Source organism: Merops nubicus, unplaced genomic scaffold, assembly GCF_000691845.1.
Source record: "Merops nubicus isolate BGI_N331 unplaced genomic scaffold, ASM69184v1 scaffold7614, whole genome shotgun sequence".
Taxonomy (NCBI): Eukaryota; Metazoa; Chordata; class Aves; order Coraciiformes; family Meropidae; genus Merops; species Merops nubicus.
Window position 1 is genome coordinate 2066 of NW_008606135.1, and position 10957 is coordinate 13022.

Here is a 10957-nt window from a genome sequence, read left to right on the forward strand (position 1 = left end):
AAAATTAAGCTGCTCCTCTCTTTGGGGTCCTGTTGATATTTGATCACTAATACTCAGCTCTTCATTCCCCTGACAATTCTGAAATGAAATGCCTCAATTCCAGCTGGGATTTAAGGCTCCTGAACCCTTTGGAAAAGGTAGAAGACAAGACTAAGAACAGGTCTGGGTGAAGGCAGACCTGATATCGTGCTGTAGGAACAAAAGGTTGGTTAATCATTTCACCTTTGAGAGAATTCCTGGAATCTTCAGCACTCCATCTCAGGAATCTTATAACTCCACAGGCTCCAACTAATCTGCAGTGAAGCGTATCTAGTGCCCTGGGGATTTAATTTCTGAGGTGAAATACTTGTACTTGATTTTTTTGGGGAGATCCTCTGAAAGAAACCCATCAGGATGTGATCTGGAAATTTGAAATTCATGGTGTGAAATGAATGTTGCTGCTGAAGGCAGAGATTCAAGGACTATTTTGACTCCTCAGGCTGGGTGTTTATTCATTGCCAGCTAAACCTTCAAGGTTGTGAGGAGTGGTGGTGTGTGATACGTGAAGGTCTGATCCCCAGAATGAAGAAGGTCTTTGGGGGTGGATGCTGAGGATTCTTTGCACTCGAGGCTGTTGGACCTCCCAGCTTTGATTATTACAAGAATTCCTTTGTAGGTAATAGATAATTATGGTGAATAAATTCCTTTGCAGGATTTTAACACTGAGAAAAATCCTTTTCCTTTCCCTCCAGCCCTTCATTGAATATTTTTCCCCCCTTTATTTTCCATTCTCACTATACTTTATATCCTAACAAGCTATCCACTGGTAATTCTAGCAAACACTCTGATGGAAAAGCTTCCAGACCTAGTTGCTAGCAAGAATTAGGAGGAAAGATCTCAAACCTGCCCACATTCCACAAGCTCCAGGGCTCCTTTAAAACTGAAATGCCTTCAGATACAAGAACTATTCCCACACCATGGAAAATAAGCGACCCAATGTTTGCTGCCTACACCCGACATTCACATTGCTGTGGGATGACAGCAAGGGGGGAAAAAAAGATTTTCAGCTGAAACTGGAAATTCTGTGGCCAATTGGGGAGGCTGAAGGCACACGGATGGGCTGCTCCAGATGGCAAAGCTGCCCAGAAGAAATATTTGGTGTGAGCAGCACGGTGACCAAACTGCCTGGAGAGAAGGCTCTGGTTAGATGGGTCAGAAATGACAGAAGCAGCACAGAACAAATTTGAGGGGAGATTGAGCTGTATCCTGAATTTCCTGGAGAGCCACGAGGGCTGTGCAAGGCTGGTGGTGATGCTGGGTGCCACCAGGAGATCTGGGCGCTGCTCCTCTCCAGCTGCTGGGTAAAAAAAGTGGGTTTTTTGAGGAAATAATTGCTCAGGGTGTGTTGTCAGGCTGGAGAGGAAGAGGGTAGAGAGGCAGGCACAGCGGTGGTGAGGAGCTGGGGGTGGCTCCTGGCCTGGGAAGAAGGAATTAAAACCAGGAGGATGTAAAATCAGAGAGTGTTTGGAGAAAGGAAAAGGAAAGAGGAAAGAAACGGTCAGCGTGGGAAATGGAAATGAGTCAGGAGGGAGGGAAAAGAGCACAAATGGGAAGAAATTTAGGCTGATAAAGGAAGGGCAGGCTCTGGAATGGAAAAGGAGAGTTAAGGAAAGTCCATCTTAACAAAACAATGGCAAGAAGTAGTGCCAAAAACATGCTCATGCTGCCAGTAGAAGCTTCTGAATTGGAATTGCTGTTTTTTGTTTTGCCAGTTCAACTCTCTAGGTGAGCTAAAAACAACAACAAAACAAAAGGGGGGGGGGAAAGGAAATGAAAAATATTAAAGAAATGAAAAAAAAAGCCTTTGACAGGAAAGGTGAGGAAAAAGAGTTAAGAGGAATATTACAGTGACAACACATTCCAACCTCAACAGGGGCAGGGAGGTTGCTGGGAGGTTTGGATAACAAAAACCCCTCTGCTGACAGCTGGACACAATACCTGGATGTCCAAAACTCCCTCCAAATTGTAGATTTTTTGAGGACAGGCTGAAGGAGTTGGGGCTGTTCAGCCTGGAGAAGAGGAGGCTCTGGGGGGAACTTATAACAACCTGAAAGGGGCCTACAGGAAAGAAGGGAAGGGACTATTCACAAGGGTTTGGAGGGACAGGATGAGGAGTAATGGCTTTGGGCTAGAAAAGGACAGATTTAGGTTAGATATTAGGAAAAAGTTCTTCAGTATAAGGGTGGTAGATCCCTGGAATAGGTTGCCCAGAGAGGTGGTGGAGGCCCCATCCCTGGGGACATTCAAGATCAGGCTGGATGAGGCTCTGAGCAGCTTGATCTAGTTGAAGATGTCCCTGCTCATGGCAAAGGGGTTGGACTAGACCTCTGGAGGTCCCTTCCAGCCCAGACATTCTGTGATTCTCTGATTTTATGGTTTGGAAAGCAGCACAATGGGCAAAGCCCATCAGGTGTTGGGAGTTTCCCTCCCAGGCTGATGAAACAGGCACTTGCAGGTGCCTTCATCCCTGCTCCAGACTTGCTGTTTGGTTGCAAGTCATGGCCAGCAGAAATGATTTCACCTGAATTAAGGCTAAACAAACAGAAGATACCATCAGAGGCACTGGGTTGTGCTGGAATACACTGAATCATACCTGCACTTGGCTCTCTGTAGTCCTGTCCACTAGGTCTTTAAAAAAAGAATCCTTTCAAGTGAAGAGATTAAACCCAACTTAGAGATTTTCTTTGGAGCCCAGTAACATTTCTGCCCTCCCAGTGGGCACAGTGGTTTATGCTCCTGGAACCAGTGGTAGTCTTGAAGGACAAAAGATTCTTGCCATCAATATGGACAGGCTAGAATGGCTTGGCAGAGAAGTTTGGCAGGCAGTAGAGATGCAGATGGACACTTTATTTTGCTGCCTGCCTCTTTCTCCACCTAGGACCCAAACCCTGCTGTGAACCCACCACTCCAGACCAGAAACTCCTCACGTGGAAGTTCTCACATAAAATCCCACGTGAACTCCCTGAATATCATCACTGGAGCCACAAGCTGTTGGGACAAAGTGATGATCAAGGTGCCAAACAAAAGCTTTCCACAGCCCACAAGAGACACACCTTGAGTTTAGGGCTGTGGTGAGTGGCAAGGGATGAAGTTCAGGGCCTGTGTAACTTGCCCTTTGCACAGAGCATCTGTTTTAGGATTCCTCCTCTCACTTCTTGCATGGTGCAAACATTGTGTGGCCTCTCCTAGACCTGCACCTGCATCTTCCTTCCCCCCAGCCCTTGGGTTTGACTGAAACATTTGGATTTGATATGGGAAACACAACAGGCTCTCTTAGGAAAAAAAACCTGGCTCGTTGCTGCAGCCCCACTGGCCACCTCTCTGTGGGTGAGGAGGAAAAGCCAAACTCACCCTCAGCACCCTTGCAAGCTGTTGTGAAGCCAGGAGCAGGGATGTCTGGAGTTTTCACCTTCTTGCTGCCAGAAAATAAGGCTGGGGGATGCCAGGGAGCACCCAGAGGCAGCTTGTTAACCTCTGGAGCCTGATCAGCCATGGCCAGCTAACTGCTCTCTGTCTGCTTTTGAAATTAAGGGGGAAAAGTGGCTGGAAGGGACTTTTCACAGCCAGATCTCTGGAGGCTGAAGGTGCCTGTGGGTTTGTGAGGGCTGGGGGGTGTCCCTTTGCCTGGCCACGTTCACCCAAACCCCTGCCTGCTCAGATTTAGCAGCAGCTCTGCCTCCTTGCTGAGCTCAGCCCCAGCTCCAACACCTTCCTCACCTGAAAGGCTGGAGCAGGGTGCTCGTTGCTTGCTCCTCTCAGCACCACCCCGGGAGGAGATGGCTGTGGGGCACCTGCCCAGTCTCCCACACACCCTCACCACCCTCTGCAAGGGTTTCCTGCTCAGTTCCTCCTGGCCAGCAGGGCAGGGAGGGGATCCTGCCCCCTCTGTTCTGGGGAGACCCTCCCTGCAGTGCTGGGGCAGCTCTGGGGTGCTCAGCACAGAGCCAGGGAGCTGCTGGAGAGGGGCCAGAGGAGCCCCAGCAATGCCCCGAGGGGGGAACCCCTCTGCTGGGAGCCCAGCAGGAGAGAGTTGGGCTGGGGCAGCCACAGAGGAGAAGGCTCCAACGGGGGAGACCCCCTGGGGGCTGCCAGGGGCCTGGCAGAAAGCTGGGGAGGGACTTTTGAGCAGGGATTGTTGGGACAGGACAAGGGGTGATGGTTTTAAACACAAAGAGGGAGATTGAGACTGGAGAGAAGGGAGGAATTTTGGATGCTGAGGGTGGTGAGCCCCTGGCCCAGGCTGCCCAGAGAGGTGGAACCATCCCAGGTGAGGTTTTTTGGGGCTCTGAGCACCCTGCTCTAGCTGGGGATGTCCCTGCTCCCTGCAGGGGTTACACCTGATGACCTTTGCAGGCCCCTTCCCACCCAAACCCCTCTACAACTCCATAAAATTATTCAGTGAGGCCCCAGCTAGGAACCAAACATCCAGATTCAGTCTCATTCCAACCACGAGCTGGGTTTACCTGTAAATTTATAACTCTTCCCCCAAGCCAAGCTGCAAACAACAACCAAAAACAAGATAAAAACAGAGACCTCAACAGGCTGAAGAACTCCCTGTTACAGCAAAGAGCTGGGGACAGGCAGGTCCAAGAAAACACCCAGGGAAGCTGACACAACACCCAGAGCTGAAGGAGAAGAGGATCTCCTCCCAGAAGGCAGCTCATCCAGCCTCACTCCTTGGTGCTGCAGCATCTCCAGAGCTCACCAGAGGAGCTTTGGGGGTTTTGGGGGTGGGAAGGCTCCACCTCTGAGGAGTTGGAGCAGAGTCAGGGCTCCCAGGGTGACCACCCACCCGTGGTTCTTCTGCTGAACTGGTGGAGCTCAGGCAGCTCTGCTCACCTGACCTGGCTGTTGTCACAGCTCAAAGCAACCAAAAATGCTCAAAACAACCAAAAATGCTCAAAACCACCAGAATTTAAACGTGCAAAACCTGGAGGCTGCTTGTCCTGGTGAGGGAAGGAGAAAGCCAAAAATGAGTTCACCACCAGCTTTGATAAACTAGACTGAAAAGGTTTAAAAAAAATCCCCTATTTTCCTGTTGCTTTGCACAGAGATAAAATCTGCAAGCTGCTGAAGCACCCGGGTGCTGGATTTTCATCCCAGAGCCAAGGGATTTGGCAGGAGAGGGCTCGTTTCCTGCTGCAAGAACCTCAGCTGCAGAGGGTCTTGGGATCCAGAGGCAGAGGGAAGCACCAGAGCCAATTTCTGAAGAAGAAGAAGGGAGGAGGGGAAGGGCAGAAAGAAAGAGAACTAAATCTGAATGGTAACAAAATTATAGTCTGCATTGAAATTCCCACATTTGGAATTGATTTTTGCCATCAGCCAAAAGCCTGAGACTTGAGTTGTTGCAATCCTGGTCTCTTTTGGGAGTTGTTCTCCCTCTCTGGAGGAGCTGCAGGTGAACCAGCAGCAAGGAGGGGCTGATGCAATCCCCAAATACTTCCCTGTCAGGTGATGCTCTGCCCTTTGTCTGCCTTGTTTTCTCCCCTGCTCTGCCTGGGGTGCTGGTTTCCCACCTCCCATCAGGTGATGAAGGTTCACCCATTTTTCTGGCTGCTGCCTCTTTTCTAACTCCCCACACCCCCCCTCACATTTAGGGAGTAAACCCACCTCCCTCCTGGCATCGTGTGAGCACTGAAGTTTCAACTTACCTACATACACAAAGGATTTTCACAGAATCACAGACTTGTTTTGGTTGGAGAGACCTTTGAGAGCAAGTCCATCCATCCCCCCAGCCCTGCCAGGTCCCCACTGCCCCGTGTCCCTCACCCCACATCTCCACAGCTTGGAAACCCCTCCAGGGGTGGGGACTCCACCCCTGCCCTGGGCAACCCTCCAGGGGAAGAAATTGTTCCTCAGCTCCAACCTCAACCTCCACTGGGGCAACTTTGAGGTCATCTCCTCTTGTCCTTTACCTGCACCCCCTCAGTTGTGGGAGCAGAGCTGCAGCACCTTGGTGAAGAGCTGCCTGCCTGTGATCAGCCATCTCCCTGCTCTGCTTTAACAAGGGCTTCCAATTGTTTCACTCCCTTTCTCCATTGTCTTCCTTCAGAGCTCTATTTCTTCCCTATCTGGCATTTTCTTCACTGTCCCCAAACAACCTCTCCTACTTGCTCTCTCCTACAATAACCCCATTCCTCATTATTGTTTCCATTCCCTTTTTTGTTGGTTCTTTTTTTTGTGTGTTGTTGGGTTGGGTGGGTTTTTTTTTCTCACTTGAGGAAGGGTTGGTGGCCCCTGCTCTGCTTTGGGGGGGGGTTCCTCTTCCAGCTGCAGCACCTTGGAGCTGAGACATTGTCTCCTTCTTGTCAGATCAGGGTCTGCCCCACCCCAGAAGAGGCTCCTTGGGCTCTCCAACAAATATTTTCTATCTGCTTGGCAGGAGCACACATCCTCTATCAAAATGCAGAGCAGTGCTGAAGCTGGTCTTTGATGCAAATCAGAAGCAGCCACATGGTGTGGAGAGTTTGGAAGCACTTGGGGCTAAAAAGTAAAAAAAAAAACAACCCAAAACAACCCAGAAAAAGACAAAGCTGCAGCTGTGAAGAATACAAATATTGGCTCCTGGAGGAAACCTCTGGATTGTCTCCATGACTGCCATCTGCTCAGTTGTTCAGGGCTGATGCTCTCTGTGCTGAGATCTTCCTGGGTCTGGTTTCCCACCCTCAGAGGGCAGAGGGAAGGTCTAAGCAGCAATATTCCACAGGAGGTGGCTGCAGAAGGAGTCTCTGCTGGCTGGTTGGCAGAGCAGAGAGAACTGTCTTGCTGTGGGAGAGAACCTGCAGGAGAAAGACAAAGAAATACCACAAAATTGGCCTCTTGCCCACCTTGTCCACCTTCTCTTGCTGTGAGAAAAGCCTCTGCCCTGCCTTCAGGCCTGGAGCTCAACTGGGTGATGCTTTTGGTCACCACCAAGGCCTCACTGGTGGTGAGAACAGCTCAGGGTGAACATTCCAGCTGGCTGAGAGTGACCTGGAGCTCCAGCTCACTTCTTCATTTCCTCACTGGGAGTACCAGTTGCTCCCTGCTTAAGGGGGAAGTTTGGAGCCTGTGCTGGTTGGAGGTTCCTCTGTGCTGTGGTGGTGGGGTGAGATAAGGACAGCAGTGATGGGGGACAGCTTGCTGATGGAGCTGGAGGAGAGGGGTGATGTGAAATTTGGAGAGGTGGTCGCTGCCCCATCCCTGGCACCATCCCAGGGGAGGTTGTTTGGGGCTCTGAGCACCCTGCTCTAGCTGCAGATGTCCCTGTCCCTGCAGGGGGTTGCACCAGATGACCTTTAAAGATCCCTTCCAACCTAAACCAGTCTGTGATTCCATGAAATGCATGAGGGAGGAGACCCCAGAGCAGTTTCTCCACAGCACAGTGTCATGGCAGAGTTAGCAAGAGGAGTTTGAAATGACCCTTTCCTCTCGTTCACCCTACAGTATTCCAAACTCTGCCAAGGGAAAGCCTCCAAAAATGAGATATTTGTACCTGTGAAGGGTCAATCCAGCCACCCCAGGAGTCCCCTGTAAGGAGAAACAGGAGAAACTCAAATCCTTCTCCACACGTGTGCCCTCAGGGTCTCTTCCAGCCATTTCCCACAGGGCACATATCTGAGAGGGTGACAGGACCCTTGTTTCATCCAGAAAAATGAAGCAATGGGCTTCTCACTTCCCCTCTTGGCAGACTCTGCAGCTTGTCCCCAGGGGTTAAACATCCACAGAGCTGCCACCGTGTCACTCCACGAGCTCTCTCTGAGTAAAGATCACGTGGCTGAGGCTTGAAAATCCTCCTCCTGATGGCCAAAATGCTGTTGGTGCCTTTCTAGGAGAAGCTGCTGATGGACCCTGAGCTCTTATGGCTTTGGGAATCAATGAAAAGCAATCAGAAAAGCCAGGAGTATTTCAATACAGATCCCCTCATCCAGGAGGAGCCTGAACCATCTTCACGAAGCTGGGACAACAAAGGTGACACCCCCCCTGTGATGGTCGTGCACTGAACTTAGACAAAAGCCCCATAAGTTTACCACAAAGTAAAAAGAAACACAAAAAATCCCCCATTTTACTCTTTTCTTAGCCCCAAATCTTCTCCCTCTCCCAACACCCCCGGGAGACTCAGCGTGGATGGTTTGTGTTGACAAAATCTTTGTAGCTGGGGCAAAGAGCTGGTGATTTGTAAAGTTGACCATTTTCTAGGGAAACCAAGGGTTGAAGCATTGACTTTTCTTCTTTTTTTTTCCTTTGGGTGAGTAAATGAATTAAATTTGGGCTTTAAACCTCAACTGTTGGGCTCCTCTGGTCTGAATTCTTGATTAATTCTCCAGTTAAACTTTTCACTATCACTATTTACGGAGATTTTTTTGGGGGGAGGGAATTTTTTTGGAGAGGTTGAACATTTTCCTTCTCTTTGCTGCCCAAAGAATACTTTGCTTAGACAAGGCAGGTGAGATACCTGAGCCAAAATCAAGAGGTTCCTTGGAGATGGAGTGGCCACAAACCTTTTCCTCCTTTCTCTCTGGCTTGTTGCTGGAGGACCACCACAGAAAAATCTTCCCTAGCAGGGACATCTCCCACTAGCCCAGGGTGCTCCAAGCCCCATCCAACCTCACCTTGAACACCTCCAGGGATGGAGCATCCACAAATTCCCTGGGTAACTCCTTCCAGGGTCCCACCACCCTCAGAGTGAAGAAGAACTCCCTAATTTCTAATCTCCTTCCCTAGTTATGTAGACTCAGTGTAACTCTGCCCCTTGTAAGGAGCTGGGGTTGTTTCCTCAGAAGAACTTCCCACCATGGGCATGAGTTGCTGTGCTGAGACATGGAACAGGGGTGGCTGCCCCAGGCACCTGGTAGATCACAAGATAAAAGCACCCAGGACCTCAGGACGTGCAGAATTGTCCCCTCCAGGCCTTTGGGGTTTCTCAGTGCCTCTGTTTTATCAGTTCACATCCCCAAGGCCTGTTTTCCCTTCCACAGGATGTGATTAACCCTGACCAGGGTCATCGTGCTGCATCCAGAAGCAGAAAATCCACCTGGATTCAGCACCATGCCTCTTCTCCTGATGCCTTGACACCCTCAGTGACCCTGCCTTGAGTCCTGGGACCAAGCAGACCCTTGTTGTGGCTCTGGGGCAGGACTTCTGGACCACCTCATCGTGGGGATTGGACACACAGCTTCACCCACCTCTTTTTCCCAGGAAGGGAGCAGGGTGCTGCCCCAGGCTCTCCCTGGAGCTGGGCACCACCAGCTCTGCTGCACAGGGTGAGGAGGCTCCTCTAGGTTCCATGGGGAGCTGCAGCACTGCCCTTCCCACCTCAGCCCCCAGGAAAGGGGGAGGAAGAGGAGAAAGCAGCTCTCAAGTCCTGCAGAACTCTGGCTCAGGATGTCGGGGTGCTGAAGGACACAGAGGCACGTGGGAGGAGATGCTGCTGAGGGGAGGCACGACCTCAAGGTCAGTTGTGGGGAGCTTCTCATTCCATTTGCCTTGAAAAATAGGGGGGAGAGGGCACTGGAGCATTTTTGCAGCCCTCACTCAGGCTTCCTGCCAGGATGAACGTGGAGGGAGGGAAGGACAAGAGGGTAGGGGCTGTCTCACTTCAGATGGTTGCTCAGAAAGCAAATAAAGCCTCAGCTGAGCCCTGGGATAGATGAAATTCTTCAAGAGCTGTCAGGCCCTTTTGCAACAAGTGCTGACAAACCCAAGGAGCTCTGGATCAGCCCTGGAAGCCCCCTCAGTGAGGGCTTGGAGGCCAAATATCTGCAGTGACCTCGGGCTGAGATCAACCCCCAAAATGCTTACAGAGGGCAAGCTGTGCCTTCTGCCCTGGATCTGGGGAGCTCGTGGAGCCTCCTTGAAGTCAAGCAGAGCATCACAGGGACACACTCCTCACAAATCCAGGGATTTCCACGGGCTGAGCCAAATCCAAACTCTTGTTTAGTCTTCCCCAGCCCTCGCAGAGACATGCAGCAGAGTTTTTATTCCTCACCACAAAGAGGGGGGGGAGGTTTGCTCCCTCCTCCCCTTTTTCCCCAGCTCCAACCTGGGGAATATCCATCTGGAATGGATTTATGGAACGAAGAGAGGCTCCTCAGCCCTCTCCAGGAGCAGCCTGGCTTCCTCTGGAGCGTGAGAAGCTGCGTTGACAGGAAAGCAACGGGCACATTTCACCCTCCAGTGAAGCCTGCACATACTCCAAATATTTGTTTGTACGTGTGGCCACTCGCAGAGCTGTGATTAACACTTTGGGAGAAGCAGGGTTGAGTTCCTCCTCTGGCTGACCCCAGGGCCAGGAGGTGGATTTGTCACCCTGAGGGTCAGGCTGGGCTTTTTGTCCCTCGAATTTGCTTTCAGTGGCATTTCTAAAACGTTTTAGTGCTTAGTTTAAAAACCTGTTGGACTTTCCTTCATTTTTGCTGCTCCTTTCCACCCTCTCAGTGCTCAGGTTGTACCCTCCACTGCTGTGCACGAAGGAGAAAGAGCCCAGTGTTCTCCCTCCTGCTATAGGGAAGAAGTTCTTCTAATATCAGGCTGCAAGGGAAATGAGGAAAAAAAATACTAAATTAGGATTCAGTGTGAGAATTAGCTCCTGCTAAGGAGGTGGGGGGGATCCAGACAGTGGGAGCTGCCCCGTGGGCTGCACCGAGCCCCTCCAGCCCCCAAATAAGATGCTGAGGCTGCAAGTGCCTGGCTCAGAGCAGGAAATTTCTCTTTATTGCCACTGCTTGGAGTTTATTGCTTGTTTAACTGAGGGGTTGCTTCCTTCTCACAGCCTGCAAGCGTGTTGTGTGATGACACTTCGCTGAGCACACGGGTGGTCACATCCTGCATGGAGCTGCTGAATTTCCCAGCCTGTGATGCTGGAGTTCAAAAGCCCAAATGACAACTTGCTGTAGTAGCACGAGTGTCAAAAAAGGGAAATCTCTTTACACCCTGAGGG